This window comes from Micropterus dolomieu, linkage group LG14 (genome assembly GCF_021292245.1).
Source record: "Micropterus dolomieu isolate WLL.071019.BEF.003 ecotype Adirondacks linkage group LG14, ASM2129224v1, whole genome shotgun sequence".
NCBI lineage: Eukaryota > Metazoa > Chordata > Actinopteri > Centrarchiformes > Centrarchidae > Micropterus > Micropterus dolomieu.
In genome coordinates, this window is record NC_060163.1 from 4,171,380 (window position 1) to 4,188,474 (window position 17,095).

General features: G+C 40.1%; 1 protein-coding gene across 8 annotated transcripts in view; it reads right to left on the reverse strand.

The window, feature by feature from the left end:
- Positions 1-17,095, reverse strand: part of LOC123982682 (caskin-2-like) — a 68,813-nt gene that overhangs the window by 40,841 nt on the left and 10,877 nt on the right. For 2 of the 8 annotated variants that reach the window (XM_046068410.1, XM_046068411.1), the window contains exon 1: positions 5,599-5,717. The exons of the other annotated variants lie outside the window; for them this stretch is intronic. The gene's annotated coding sequence lies outside the window, so the exon portion shown is untranslated. Of the gene's footprint in view, positions 1-5,598; positions 5,718-17,095 lie in introns of those variants that run through there. 8 annotated transcript variants of the gene reach the window in all.

Sequence of the window (17,095 nt, forward strand, 5' to 3'; positions counted from 1 at the left end):
CGACTGTTCACAATGTCTCGAATTGAATACCAGTTGCACTGAACTGGTTGACAAACTGGTCGCAGCAGTTACATAATGGAAAAACGTCCCTCACGAATCTCAAGAGACAGCTAAAAAGCTATGCAAGGTTTGCAACAGAAGCAAAACTTGTATTGTAACAACACTAACTTTTTCCTCATCTACATGTAAAATCCTCTTTCGTGCCATTTGGGTCCAATCAAATCTGGTCATCATCCTAATGCTCTACTCAACCTTCAAAGCCTCAATTATATCAAAAACTAGACTTCCAGAATTCCAATATCATGCATCTATCTCCATCTCATACGTCCATCACCAGCCTCTAATGAGGGCTGGAAACTCCTCATACAACTAAATATCCTCGGACGTCCTACAGCAGAGATTTACTGTAAAGGCCCTACTGTCCACCAAGACCCACACAGGAACCGGACTGCCAAGGCCTCTGAATACAGAGCCATTCATCACACTGTTTTCTCCCACCTAGGTGTGGAAAATCTCATAAGTGTGTGTATGTATGTGGGACAGTGAGCGACAGGAAGAGAAAGCAAAGTAAAGTTGGCGAGATTCTTTCATATAACTGGCAACTGTCTCTGACACCACCAGTACAGGTTAGTGCTGAAACGACTGGTCAGTTAAACGTGTAGTTTGATTGACAGATCCTTAATAACCGATATAGTTTATTAACATGTTCCGGTGCTTTCCTCTGTTCTATATCATTGTAATTGGAATCACTCTCAGATTTGAAAACAATACTTTTGTGCTCTGGAAAGTGATAATGGACTTATTTCAGTGTTTTCTGACATTTTAAAGACTACATAAGTTCAGGAAAAACTAATCAGCAGATAAATAAATAATGAACAATTGTTTGTTTATAGTAGTTGAATGGTCGTGGTGTAGTAGGAAAATGGTAAAGCAAGACAATATGGTTAAATATTAAGATAAACAGGAAGCAAAGCAAATAAAAGGACCAAATAAGATCGATAGCAAAAATCACAATACTTTAAGGATAATTCCAGTTTATTACAACTTTTTTATTTCTATCAGCTTGGAAAACATTGTACTCCCTTAAGTAATTCCACTGTTGCAGTAAAGTTCGAGGGGGGCAACAAACACAAGCAGTCAGTTTAAGGCCTTTTTCACCAAAGACATTTTGACATGTTACAGCAGGAAAAGCATAGGTGTAAGTAATAAAATGAATGGCACCCAAATTTTGTTTATCTGCTTCGGTATTTAAAATATTAAAGTATTTAAAAGAAATCCCTGTGAGCAAAAACCTCAGATTTCCTCCTGTTCTGAATGTTCTGTTTTGAACTGATTTTTCTACCAACTGATCTGTTCTACAACACATGGAGCTAGACAGAGCTCGGTTTGCCTGTACCGCCCAGCGACAACAACAGCCTGGTAACATGCTTCAGGTCTTGGCCAATCAGAAGACAGTGGGCTTTGAGAGAGGGGGCCTTAAAAGACAGGAGCATCTACACCTTATTTCAGACAGAGGCTGAAATGAAGGCCTACATGAAGAGCCAGTATAAGATAGAAAATTATTTTTTTTAACTTTGAATCATGCAACGCTGCCACACAGGAGTCACAGACCTCCAATATAGTACTGGAAATGCAGTATAATAGGTCTCCTTTAAGTAGAAATCTATGGATAAAATCTGTGGAAAAGAATAATGGATTACATTATCAAAAGGGAATGCTTAACAGCAGCAGCTGTGGCATAAAAAATCGCTTTGAAAAAGCAGTGTAGCGTGTCAGAAAATCAGAATATATATTACAACACTAAACACAAAGAATATGAAACAATTTGTCAATTCTTAGCATATCAATGTGTCCCTAATGGAGCACTGATTAAATATTCAATTATGTCTTTCTTTCTGGTTTACTGATGTTATGTTTCAGCTCAGAAAAAAAAACATGAAGGGAACTGGATTTTTCTAATTTCCTTAACACAAAAACAGTGTGCTATCCTGTAATGCACCCAATTTTTTAATTCCATTGATATTTCTGACGACCACAAACTTTACTGACGTTATGTGGATACAATTTTATGACATTCAAGGAACCTCATACAGGATGTCTACCATTTCTTCAGGAGATTAGTGGATAAAGAAGGCATTCTCACTTCCATGGTTAGAAGATCAATTCCCACTGGAACCTTCAATGCCACATTCACAGCCTCGCAGGGGGGCTTTGGAGGGAATTCTCTGTCAAATGGCAACATTAATGTGCACAAACTGGGTACAGGCATGCTTTATATTTGATGTAATCGTTTCAGTGCAGTTTCCATGCAGGCCTATGTGAATAAATGCGTTAAAACAAGAGCCTAAAGGCATAAAAAGGCGCATTGATTATGAGACAGATAGAGGGGTTAGGCATTTGGCCGCTTGCCAAAACAGGGTCTAAACTGTCCCAGTGGTATGGAAAGAACAGGGCCTTTCAGGAGTTCTAGTTACAACATGAGCCGGCATTCCTCACATAGCACACCCACCATGCTATCCTACTCGCTCGCTGTCTCTCTGCGTCTACTAAACTGTCTGCTCCCTTTTCTCCTTTCTGCTTTCTATCCCCACCTCCCTACTCCCCTCTTCATTCTCTGCACAAAAGTAGTAGGGGGCTCCTTCTGACAACAGGATCAATTAAATTACCAGCACGTTGACTCTGCGAGTCTGTGTGTGTGTGCCCTCATCCCTCACGCCGAGGAGCTGGTGCAAACAGATGTGGAGTAAATCTCGAGCATTGTGTTTTCTTGCGGACAGGGAAATTACAGGCTCTGCTCCCTGCTGAAAGCTGATGTCCATGAAAACAAAAATTATTGAATGCTATGAGCCTAAGAGCTGTCAGTGGGGAAGCCTTCTATTGTTTTCTATGGCTGCAACAAAACAAAGCAAAGAAACCATGTGATGCTGTGTGCTGATAACCTCATCAAATGCATAAGCAATGCTCTGAACTACTGTTGTGTTCCCTCTGCACCACAACAGCTGAAGCCTCCTGGACAGAAGAAAGGGATTTTGGTGCTTTGATGTGGAGAACATAGTTCACTTAGGAGCAAAGGAACGCTCAAAAGAGGAGGGAAATAAAGAGAGGAGGAGGAGAAGACGGGGAGAAAGAAAGATGATCCATTCAGGTGAGATGAGGGGAATGTTTTTTCAGTGTGTGTGTCAGGTGAGTAAACAAGAACACATGCAAAGGACTTTTTAAAAGACTCGCTACAAGATTAGACAGCAAATAGCTCTGAACCACTTTAGCTTAAGAACACAGAGAAGGTGGAAAAATGGAAAATGGAAAAACAGAGAAGGAAAAAAAAGACAACAAAAAAGCTGGCTTGTTGGAGTTTGTCTCCGTCAACAAGACTGCAGCTGACCTAGGAATCTGTTGCTTCGGTTTGCACGGCTGCAAAACTCATTTTAAAATGTCTTTGATCATGGTCCACGCATGTAAAAAACCGGAAGGCAAATGCATAAAAATAAGGGAAAACACATCACATTGGCGTCTGTAAAGGCACACTAAGTGATTTTACATGTTGGCAAGAGATAACTGAAATTCAAGGAATTCGAGACTCAGAAGTCTAAAAATTATGGGATCAGACTATACATTATCAGCCCAACAAAGCGGGTCATCTGTAACAGAAATGAGAGTCAGGTGAGAATGACTTATTTAATCCCTTGTAGTACACCACAGAGGAACACAACTGACACAGCTATCTGGGATGGCAAACAACCAAAGCAAAAACACTAGTATAGCAGAGTTTTTTGCCTTCTCCCATCTTCATTAAACCATGACTATACACATAAACATTTCTTGATGGTGCAGTCAGGTGGAACAGTGAAGTTGATCCCTGGCACAGTGCACGTCCATTCCATCACTGATGTACATCACACAAGCCGTGACAGAGAGATAGCTATATTTGATCGGGCTCCAACGTGTAGTCTACCTGCAAGAACTTTTGACTAAACTCACACAGAACTTAACCACAAGTCGCACACATTTGACATAAAACGGCCATGTAAAATCAATACGGCTAACATGTAAGCAAACTTTTGCCTGTTATCGCATCCATCAGATATTAGCTAAGTCCAATATTCACTCTCCTACCTCTGTGAGCCAGAAATTTCTGACTCCTTAGCAGCTAAATGCTCCTCTATGTCCACCAACCATTCGCTAACTTTGTCTGTCTGCTGTTTGCTTTTCCTCTGCAAACAGCTGCCTGCTGCAACTGAACACAAGGCTGATGAAAGTGGCAAGTTCAGAACCAGAACAGTAAAGTTGCAGGTCATAACACCAAAACAATGACCTTAAAGGCACTAAAACTCTAAATAGACCTGAGGGGAACTGCAGACTTGGGAGATCATTCTCTGAGCTTTTCTACAAGGAACACTTTATACATTACGCAGCCACTGTTCTAAATTGATTAGTGCAACTTTAAAGATGTAATATTGGTCCAGCTGTCTCACTTAATGAGGTCGGGACCTTCTTTATAATGACTGTATTTTAACATAAAACATCTGGTCTACTGCATCCCAATGTTGCTCTGCACAAAATGCTTCTCATGGTGTAGTGATGCTAAATCTAGTGAGTGCAGCTTTCTGACTTTTACCCTTTTCTTTTACTGTCTGAACATATCTAAAATGCCTTTTCTTACAGCACCTTTTTTTTTCACCTTGGAAAACAAGTATTCTAAAAAAAGACTATGTAAGCATCAAGATTTACTTCTATATTTTAATGTTTTAGAAAAACACAGACAAGCCTTCCCACTGCTGTGACAAAAAAAGGGTAAAATGCACATTTATAACAGTGGTTATTTGCAGGCTTGGTTCCTTAGTAGTGGAGTGTTAAAGCTTTCCCTCTATATCTGGAAAATATTCCTTGGAGTTATACCACAGGGAATTCACACCCTCCAACACAGGCGTCTCATTAACAAAAGCAGAAAAGGACAATTGATTCAGGAGTTGTGGGTTGGGAAGAGCCCCCACACCGTGTTGAGAAGAAGACAGCCAGCATACAAACAGTGTTGCCACAGTGGCCTTGGGCGAGACCAAAATACAGGGGAATGAGAAAAGGGGGTAATTTAAGGTCATCATCTCTCCCTGGCGATAAATGGTTTGTGGTCAGGTAAGAACTTCATCAAGGGAAACACTTATCTGGGGAACACATCCATCTAACTGCACTGATTACTGAGAGGGTAAACACAGCCCCTCAAACCAAACCACCGAGGCAGAGCAGGGACTTGGCTTCACTCCAGCTGTCCCACAGAATTCCTAATAAGGCTCCAAAACATGATGTTCTTGTGAAACTGCATGTGACAGTTTATCATAACCAGAACTACACTAACATATGTTTAATGTTACCAATAAATGATTTAATATTTAGAAAAACAGAGGAAAAGTACGCTTTACAGAGCTTTATACGGGTTTATAATCCATTAAATTGTCTAGAACCTTAAATTAACTGCAAAATCTCAGTTGACGGTGTCTCCAGCAGTGCCAGCATCCTTGGCAGGTGGTGAGGTGGTGACCAAATCCCTGTAGGAGTGTGTACGAATGTAAACGAATGTGATTAAAGTGGGATGTTAACTCTCACCAAGTGGGAGCCATCATCCAGCTCTCTGTAGTGAGGAGGACGGAGAGCGAGAGATTGAACTGCTGGTGCCAAGGCTTTCCCGGAAGAAAGAGAAGAGTCACTCCAGCTTCAAAAATAACTCCAGCAACGTGGTGAGACTTTTTGCAAAGACTCTGATTTCTCGGTACCTGCAGGTTACAAACCAAAAACACATAAAGCCTAGTTCCTGCTAAAGATGGTGAGCAGATATTTTAAAGGCCAGATACAAAACTTGATTTGTTAAGTCTGTGTGGCACAGTTTAATAAATATACAAAATGTTCGGTCTCCTTGTTGGTTATTCTGACACATTTAAAATCATTACCACTTTTGCTCTAAGCATTTAACAGCGGCTCAATTTGTGCATCTTGTAAAATGTATATTTTAAGGGTTAGGCCTCATTATTATGGTTCTGTGTTCCTCAGGAAAAGCACTTTGTTTTCTTCAGTGATTATTTTGCTGCTGTTAGAAAATAGTGTTTACCATTAAGACACCTGTCAGAGTTCTGTCGCGAGCTGGAGGCGGTGCCAAATCTGAGGCAGCCACCTCACAATTGACCCTTTGCTAAGCCACGCCTCGAATTCGCAGCTGGTCAATCACAGCGCCGTATAGGACGTATGATCTCTGTAACTGCAAAGATTTCTGTAACAAATATTAATAATAATACGTTCCGCTTTTCTGATGTATCAAATACTTATGTCATGCAATAAAATGCAAATTAATTATTTAAAAATCATACAATGTGATTTTCTGGATTTTTGTTTTAGATTCCGTCTCTCACAGTTGAAGTGTACCTATGATAAAAATTACAGACCTCTACATGCTTTGTAAGTAGGAAAACCTGCAAAATCAGCAGTGTATCAAATACTTGTTCTCCCCACTATATATATATATATATATAAATTTAGCATTTTCAGACTTGTAGCTTTCTGAGTTAACTTGTGGCAATTTAACAGATTTCGCACAGTTCCCTCTACAGCCACAAAACTAAACACTTGTTTAGTTGACCGACCGACAGAGGCCAGTTTGACGACAGGGAAAACAGTATCAAGGTGATTTACAGTGGCTCCGGCCAGGACTCTGACTCCAGAGACAACGGCGGTTCAGGCGGGGGGGACAGGAGAGGCCGGAATGTGTTGATGAGTCTGTTTGTTCTTGTGAAGATGGACGTTATTTATTCCGTGTTTTGAACGAGACTTATACAAGTTATCGAAATGTTCAGTCTGATACCCCAAAAAATAATATCATAAAAATGCAATGATTAGTCGATTAATGGTTTAAACTAACTAGGAAAATCTTAGTCGGGGGCAGCTCTACGTAAAATACTGTTGTTGAATTTGGACTTCACTAAAATGTCACTGTCAAATAAACTTAGGAGAGATTTTCAACTGCAGTCCTGCTAAGGTATAAACCCACAGCCAGATATGTGATGTGAAGGCTGCTGTGTGAATAGAAGGCTGTAAATCTGCCTGCAGAGATAACCAAGCCCTGAAGCAACATCGGCATCGGTCTTTACACAGGTGAGTGAGCCGCAGCCAAATGGGGTTTCCTGACAGAGTGCTACCTGCAACACAACAACTTCTGTTTTAACTGTGGTTGTAAAGGGACACAAGGAGACTGCCGATGAAAACAGAGCTGATTTGCTTGCTTGTGTGCATGTGTGAATGTTTATTACAATGTGTTCCGAGTAAACAGATTTGTAGACTGTGTGCATGTACTGTTGATGCAGCTGGAGTTTAGTGATGGAGTTTCCTAACACTACAGAGGAAAGAAAAGGCAGTATAAACAGCGCACACCCAAGGGCATACACATACACCAAATTTGTGTGACACACTTTAGCTCCATCAATTCTTCATCATATGCTCCATCGCTGCATCGTTTGCTATAAGAATAAATGCTGGAACTGGGTCTTGAGAGAAACCCTTAACATCCAAACAGCTCCTGGCTGTATTATCCAATAATTTTGAGCCATTGTTAAAAATGTAGACGGTAATCTCCCGTGGTGCCGCTGGCAACTAGGTCAGACACATTCAATATTCGCTGACAATGAGTGTGGAACTGAAACAGATGATCTGTAGTGTTATGTTGCACTGCGGATATGAGTGTGCGCACGTGAACCAGTGTTGCTACATCTGTATGCTTCCTCCTGAACAACAGGAGATTACAACAGGCATAAACACACCTGCAGGTTTCATATTGCATGTTACATAACATATCTCAACCCTGCAGCTTAGGGACAAAACACTTTACATACCAGTCAAATCATCTGTTTACACTACTTACCCAACTCAATGCAGAGCTCTTCCTTTATTTCCATGCACTCTCTCTGCAACTACTAGTGTTGAGGCTCTGGGTTAGATCACTTACGAACTTCAAAAGATTGGCCTTAGAAGAAAACTACATTTTTGGTTATTAATATTCATCATATACCTAGGGATAGGTAATATGATAGTATATACTGTACAGTGAGACAATATAAATTTGCCATCATTATAGCAATATCAGAGTTTAGTATGATTTTTGTATATCGCAATATTGAGTTACTCATTCTGTGAGAGAGGATTTTATCTTTCCCTCCCTCTCCGCCTCAAGATGTGTGGTGAACGTTCAGGCGCTAAATGGCTCCTGAGAGAAGCACACGAGGACAAATTAGCATGTGTAGTAAATATGTTTTGGTTAGCCTTTGGAAGACAAAAAAACAAAAAACATTTCCCACTTATATATAAGTTCTTTCAAAGAGAATACAAATGTCCTGCAAATGATGATGATAACAGCTATACAAATCTGTTCTCATGAGAGAGAGAACATTTCCACCCAACACTATGCTTTTAAAGCAACATTTTGTAGTAATTTTATCTAGGGCTGAAACAATTCATCGATTAAATCGATTAATAAAATGCATTGACACAAATTCTTTGCAGCGATACTTCGTTTAATCCATTTAACTATACAGCACAGTGTTTTGCTGTGTACACGACATGATTATAATGGAGCTGTTTGCAAAGTGGAGGAATAGAGACAAAATAGCGAGGGACAAAGAAGAAAGTGTCCGAAGTATGGGATTATTTCAAGATAAAGAAAACAACTCTGTAATGTTACCGTCTGTTTCCTGTGCAGGATCGCTCATTTCCCGTTTCACATTTCACGTGTTTTCTTGACAAAACGTGGTTTGGAGACCAGTGTCGGGTGACACAGCCGCTGTCAGCTGGTGTAGTGTGTGACCCCCTGTCACCGATCAGTCACGTAGTGTGAACGCCACAACGACTTCAAGACTCCTGTCACAAGACAGCAAGTTGTGTAGTGTGAACGGCACGGTCATCGGCCGACGCTGACAGTCGTGTAGTCTGCACGAGCCTTTAGTATAACTTGTATAGCACTAGGGTGATGTTTATCTTTGTAAAGCAGCTGTCTGGTTGTTGGTCTGATGTTTGCTGTATGACCCATCAGTAACATTACTGTATGTGCTTTTGCTTCAGTTGCTGTCTAGCTTTGTTGGCTAGCTTGCCACCCAGGTTTCAAGCAACATTATGCTGCTGCAGGTGGACAGCAGCCCCGGTGTCGAGCCAGAGTCACAACATAACCGGGCTCAGCAGCTTCTATGGACATAACGTTAGCTGTTGACAGCGGAGGCTAAGAAGAGAAAAAAACTGTGACCAAGCAAGACGCTCCCAGACGCTGCCGAGAGCTTCGTCATATTTGTGAGTGGGAAGCTGTTGAGGGATCAGATATATGACTTGTAAAACTTCCTAAAGCACAGAATGCATATTTTTGGTGCATGACTTCATCTCAGTGTACGATCAGTCTACAGGCATCCCAGTTCTACCAGTGGAACAACAACATGCGATGGGCTGCAAAACATAACCAGGTATGCACAGAAATGTTCAACTGCACGAACAGACATTGTGCCATACCATTTCCAGTTTTTTTAAAAACTTCCATGGGTACACCAACCTGACAAGGACTGTAGTGCGGGGGAACTGACCATTTAAAATTGTGAGAAAAAATTCAAAGAGCCTAGATTTTAGGTTAGAACATTCCTTACATTGACAATTTCTTTCTAGAAGGTACATTTTGGTTGCTTGGGGTACATAAATGTACTTCTGTACAGATGATAACAAGATAATCATCTGCAAATTGCAGTTTCCCGTACGATTAGTAGCAAATTACATATTTCTTTCCAGAAAACCTCAGAGGAAGTTATGCCACTACTGACGTAAAACACTGAATAGGATACTACCCCAGTAACAAGCATTTATCTTTCAAAAGGTGCAGTGATACTGTGATTATACATGAATCAATCCTTAATCAGACTATTACTGAAGAGGACTGGGGTGTAATGAGAGGAAATACGACACAGGTTTCATGTAGAGTTTACCTGCCTGAAGGTGGAAAAACTTGTGTATCTGTTGCACAGCTTATGCTGGCAGATCACCATCTACCCCTTTGATGCTGTGGAGTTGTCTACAGTGTCTGCTGTATGCAGCAGTTTACCACTGTCATTTTCTTTTTTAATGTCATTTTTCACAAAGCCAAGACATTTCCATCTCACTAATGATTATGAGGTCTATGCGGTCTTGAGGGTTTCCACTAACTCTTCACTCTACATTTTAAAATAGTGTGAATACTGTTGCAAAGCCTTGAGGCAATCTCTGATTAAGCTGCTGAGGTAAAAAAAAAAAAACATACAATGAAATCAATTTCACAAAGGTTACTTTGCTCAGTGACGCTCTACAGCTAGTTAGTTAACGTCATGTGATTATTGGACTTATGCAAAACCCAGCATGAGGTCACACACTCCTACATGGATGGAAAAGTCGTTACAATTCGCATTTAGCCTAAGAGGCAAGGATCAATACACACTTGTCCCTACATAATGTGGAAATCTGGATGAAGGAGATGTCAAAACAGTGAATGAATGATTTTATAGAGTAAACAATTAATCCAGAAAGTAATCTACAGATTAATCGACAATGAAAATAATCATCAGTTGCAGCGCTACTGTCAAGTATTGTAAATTGGCATGTCTGGTCAGAATCAGGGTTTTGTTTACTTATTCACTGATCCCTTCCTGGTTTACACTAAAATATTACCAACTTTAGAACTGTGTTTTTATTTGTATAAAGTTCTTGAATGCCTGTGTTTTGACAACATTTAACATTAAGAGTTACAGAAATTCCTTTTTATCTCTTTTAAATTAAAGTACAGGGGGAAAAATTATAAGTTGGTAATAGTATAAAAAATCAGGTATCTGTGTTGAAAAATGTAAACAGTATACAGGCCAAGTCAAACTAGTGGAAACTAGAATTTACTTGGGTTCCACTTCTGTAGCACTGGCCAGTATTTCTATTGGTTAAGCTTGTACTAGCCAAAGTAGTTAAGTAATCGGTAACCTATTTTCTGTAGTAAAACTTGATACTCTTTTTTATTAAATCCTCCCTGACCACGTCTTTCAAATGACTTGCTGCCAGTTTGTAACGTAACTTTATGTTAAAAATGTTTATTCACCTCTTCATCGGGCGTTATATTCTCAGACTTTGGAATGCTGCCTTCCTTCAAAAGACTATACAACACAGACTTTCACAGCCTCAGTAATGATCAATCAGAATCAGAATCAGCTTTATTGCCAGGTATGTGTACACATATGAGGAATTTGTATGTGTATGTGAAGGATCAAGAAAACTTCATGTATAAAAACGGTGGAATGCCTCTTTAAGTACAACCTAAATCACAGCTATAAGCCAAGAGGCGCCCGACTTACAAATCCAACACACACCTCAGCTACAGGGCATTCACATCAGTGCTGTGAATTACTAATACTATTATTGCCATAACAATAATAACAACATGGGACCAGTTCCACCCCAAAAATAACCAGAGCATAGACAAGTGAGAGCAGTGATAAATACTGCACTGAGAAAAATACTTTTTGATAAGAACATACCTTCCTTGGACAACTCGGACTTGGATGACTGAGAATCTTCACAGACTTTCTGTACAAAGGCACGGAAAACCTGATTACATCACTAAAGCAATCTCCGATTCCACTTCTTCCTCCCATGTAACAGGTTTTCCTAATATAGACACACACTGATCTGTTAGCCTAAATACCATCCAAGACACTGTTATCCAGACACTTCTCATTAGAATGAATAGCATCTTTTCTGAGGCACAGTAGCTTATCAAACGACTACAAAGCCGGGAGATATGAACAGCCACCACAGACGGTGATTTCTATTTGCTTCCCATTCGGAGTAAGAGACGGGAGGAATCATGGGATGAAATGAAGGTATAAAAAAATAATAAAATAAATAGTGCAGTGGTATAGAAGATCAAAGCCAAAGAACAACAGCAGCGTCTCCTGCTGTTTCTCATTACTGCCACTAGATACTAATACAACCCAATTCTCCTTCAGGAGACATGTTCCTTACCCATACACATAGGCCTACAGGATACACCTTCATATATATACACACACAACAAGACCTCCTTGTCAGAAAATCACATGATCCTTGTCTGTACACAAGCACAAAAACAATTCCTGGAACTCAGAATAAACCGACAACAGATTTGTTCTTTTCTTGTTGTTTTTCCCCCAACATTTTATCACAGATTCAAACACAGTTGCAGGGCATGTAAAGGCAGGGCAGAAACCAGTGACACCATACCTCGCACGCTGAATGCTACATTCACACACCTGCCTGAATGACAGCTTGTTTTTTTAGAAACAGGGGGAAAGAATAGAGCTCAATGAAGATGAGTGCCAGACTCAACAATGTGCAGCCTGGAGCAAGTAATAAAAAGGCTAGTTATGCTAGATTAAATGATGCTATTGCAACCACACACACTCTACTTAATTCCTTTGGTAAATTCCTTTGCAATCCTAGACAGACTACCCCATCTGTCAGGGGCGGAAAAGGGGTCAGGATTAATGTGTGTGTGTGGGTGTGTGTGTGTGTGTGTGTATCTGATACAGTGCAAGAGTAGGTGAACTCGAAAGCTCTTCACACACTACTTGGCTGCTACCCAACTGTCTGGCTAATAGAGTAGAAGACTGATTAGCCCAGTTAGCCGTTTAGCCAATGGGCTAACTACAACACAATGCTGCTGCAGACTGAAAACTCTACAGAAGAGAAGAGACAAACATTGAAGAGGTTGAAAGACAATCAACTATTGTGTTTTGGCATATGCTGTATATAAGCATGAAGATAGCACACATGCTTAAATCTATACAAGGACATATACTACTACGTATTCCTGCACAAATACACCTCTTCTTATACACTCTTAAATCTAGCAGACTTCTAATCTGACACTAGGCCAGATGGGTTATCCCTAATTCAAGGTACAGGGATGAAGGAAGAAGGAAATCCAAGATAAAGGATTCAGGGTTGAGGTGGGGGTTGTTGAAGAAAAGACCCAAACTTAATATCTTAAAGTAAGCTCACTCGTATGGGAGGGTGAGATGAGAAGAGATGCAACCTTGTGGTGGCCTAGCGCAACATTAAGCATAGGGAAACAACTAGCCTGGCTCTTTCCAAAGTGAAACACTGGGCCTACCAACACCTCTACAGCTCACAAATTAACATGTTGTATCTTGTTTGTTTAATCTAAACCAGCTGCCAAGTCAGCTCCCAAGCCAGGAAGCCAGGGAGGCTTCTGAACCACCAACCTGTTCACGTTTTTAACAGGTTCTCCCCGACTCAGCAACACACTCACAAACATACTCTGACCAACTATGCCTGCAAAGTTGTGGGCAGATCAGCTAAACAATGAGCTGAAAGTCACTATAATGCTCTGTAAAGCCAAGGTAATAATTCTGTGTAGGTAAATCACTATGAGCAACCGCTTTCACATTGTTGCATTGTTTTCACATTGTCATTTGATACGTTGATATTATTAATATAAAGACACAATTAAATCATATATTTACTACCTTAATATATGTAACTTCTGTTCAAACAAGTTGTCGGAAGGGTCATTACACAGTGAGGGAAGATTATCTTAAATATTAACCTATGGAATATAAGGTAAGGAGAGAAAAGATTTGATAGCAGGAAGGCTAGGGTTACTTAAACGTTTGTAAGGACTTAATTAGATTTTATGTAAATGCCTTTTAGTGCAGAACAACAACACGTCTTCAATTGTTCATTTCATTGCATCTTTGCACAGCTTCAAATGAGACTCAACAATACAGGGACATATCTGCAAAACAAAGACATGAACAGAGAAATGCTTTCAGTGAACAGCCCAAAGTTTGCAAAAGAAACTTAGAAAGTATAACTTATTGTAGGAAGGCCATTAATAATTAATTAATAAGAAAACACCACCAGTACAGACTGTGAATTTTTGTTTTTGAAGTGTGAGCAGAATTCTTGAGCAACTTCCCAATGGGAACCCCCAATTTGAAGCAATGAGTTTCACTGGTGATAAAGCTAATGGATTTCAGAGTGCTTTTCCTTAGAGGGGAAACAAGCAGCCGCATAACAAAACATTATCAAAATAAATCTCAGTGGAGTTCCTACGCACACGGAAATAAAACAACACTCTTTCCTAACTATACTGTAACTCTAGTAGTCCATTAATAGATTAGTTGGTCAGCTAAAAACTAATTGGCAATCTTTATGTCAATTGGTTAATTGTTGGAAGATGTTTTTCAAGCATAAATGTCAAACATTCTTTGGTTCCAGCTTGTCAAATGTGAGGAATTACTATTTTTATCTGTTGTACATCACTGAATATCTTTGGGGCTTTTTTAAATGTTGGTAAGATAAAATAAGACATTTGAATGTTGTTTGGTTGGTTGGTCCACCACTTTTCTCCCCAGAAGATTAATACCATAAACTTTCCCTGAACCATGCCGGGGGATTTTTAAACATTAGATCTCTCTCTCTTCTAAAGGTGTACTAGTAAATGAATTAATATCAGATTATGATATTGATTTATTTTGTCTTAATGAAACCTGGCTGGGTGATGGAGAATATGTTAGCCTAAATGAATCCACCCCTCCCAGTCATATTAATACTCACATTCTCACACGTGGAGCTGCAGCTATCTTCGACTCTAGCCTACTAATCAGCTCTAAACCTAAACTAAATTATAACTCATTTGAAAGTCTTGTTCTTAGTCTTTCACACCCAAGTTGGAAATCACTGCAACCAATTCTTTTTGTTATAGTGTACCGAGCACCTGGTCCGTACTCTGAATTCTTATCTGAATTTGCAGAGTTTTTGTCAACTTTAGTCCTTAAAACGGACAAAGTTATTATTGTAGGGGATTTTAATATTCATGTGGACGTTGAGAATGACAGCCCTCAACTGGCACCAACTTATCTCTAAACGCAGGAACCTTAGAAACAGCTGTAAAACCAGATATATGTTTAGACTGCTTTGCTTCCCTCAATCTTTACCAACTAACTTCCATAATTTCTTCATCTAAACCATCAACCTGCCTCTTAGACCCCATCCCGACTAGGCTGCTTAAAGAAGTTTTACCCTTAGTCAGCACCTCTATACTAGATATGATCAATCTATCTTTATCAACAGGCTATGTACCACAGTACTTTAAAGTAGCTGTAATTAAACCTCTTCTGAAAAAGCCCAAACTTGATCCGGATGTTTTAGCCAACTATAGACCTATATCTAACCTTCCATTTCTCTCTAAGATCCTGGAGAAAGCAGTCGCCAAACAGCTGTGTGACTTTCTACAGAGCAATAGTTTATTTGAGGATTTTCAGTCAGGATTTAGAGCTCATCATAGCACAGAGACAGCACTGGTGAAAATTACTAACAACCTCCTTATTGCATCAGACAAAGGACTTGTCTCTGTACTGGTTTGATTAGATCTTAGCGCTACATTTGATACCATTGACCATCAGATCCTATTACAGAGACTGGAACATTTCATTGGCATTAAAGGAACCGCTCTAAGCTGGTTTAAGTCCTATTTATCAGATCGTTTTCAGTTTGTACATGTTAACGATGAATCCTCCATGCACGCCAAAGTTAGTCATGGAGTTCCACAAGGATATGTGCTTGGACCAATCCTCTTCACTTTATATATGCTTCCTTTAGGTAATATTATCAGGAAACACTCCATAAACTTTCATTGTTATGCAGATGATACTCAGTTATATCTATCGATCAAGACAGATGAAACTCATCAGTTAGCTAAGCTTCAAATGTGCCTTCAGGATGTTAAAACCTGGATGACCTGTAATTTTCTAATGTTACATGGATAAAATTGAAGTTATTGTTCTGGGGCCTAAGCACCTCCGTGAGGCATTATCTAAAGATATAGTTTCCCTTGATGGCATTGCCCTGGCCTCCAGCACCACTGTGAGGAATCTTGGAGTCATCTTTGATAAGGACATGTTGTTTAAGTCTCACATTAAACAAATTTCAAGGACCGCCTTTTTTCACCTACGTAATATTGCAAAAATCTGGAACATCCTGTCTAAAAATGATGCCGAAAAACTAGGCCATGCATTTGTTACTTCTAGGCTGGATTACTGCAATTCCTTATTATCAGGCTGCTCAAAAAAGTCCATTAAGACACTTCAGCTGATCCAGAATGCTGCAGCACGTGTTCTGACAGGAACCAGGAAAAGAGATCACATTTCTACTGTCTTAGCTTCTCTGCATTGGCTTCCAGTAAAATCCAGAATAGAATTTAAAATCATCCTTCTTACCTACAAAGCTCTTAATGGTCAGGCACCATCTTATCTTAAAGAGCTCATAGTACCTTACTACCCCACCAGAGCACTGCGCTCCCAGAATGCAGGGTTACTTGTGGTTCCTAGAGTCTCCAAAAGTAGACTAGGAGCCAGAGCGTTCAGCTATCAAGCTCCTCTCCTGTGGAACCAGGTTCCAGTTTGGGTTCAGGAGGCAGACACCATCTCCACATTTAAGACTAGGCTTAAGACCTCTTTGATAAAGCTTATAGTTAGGGCCGGCTCAGGTGAGTCCTGAACCATCCCTTAGTTATGCTGCTATAGGCCTAGACTGCCGGGGGATTTCCCATGATGCACTGAGCTCCTCTCTCCTCTTCTTTCTCTCCCTCTGTATGCAACCTCATCCCATTATTGCATGTTACCAACTCAACTTCTCCCCTTTCCCGTAGTCTTGTGCTTTCTCGTCCCTCTCCTCTCTCCTCCTATCACTTCCTGCAGGCGTTTCTGGCTCTGGAGCTGTGGAGTCTGGATCTGTGGCTGCGGGTCACCTGCTGCCTCCGTGTTCCCTCTGCTACAATTATTGTTACTAGTCCAATTGCTATTATTACTGTTATTATTATCATTAATATTACGATTATTATCATTAACACTACTATAAATATCTGTACCATTTTTCATTCAGTCTATAGCAATATCACCTTTACTGTCTGTACCTCTGTGTGTATATTGTGCTGCCTCCCTCCCCGCTCTCTCTCTCTCTCTCTCCTTCCATCCCTCTCTCGCTCTCTCTCCCTCTCTCTCTCTCCTTCACC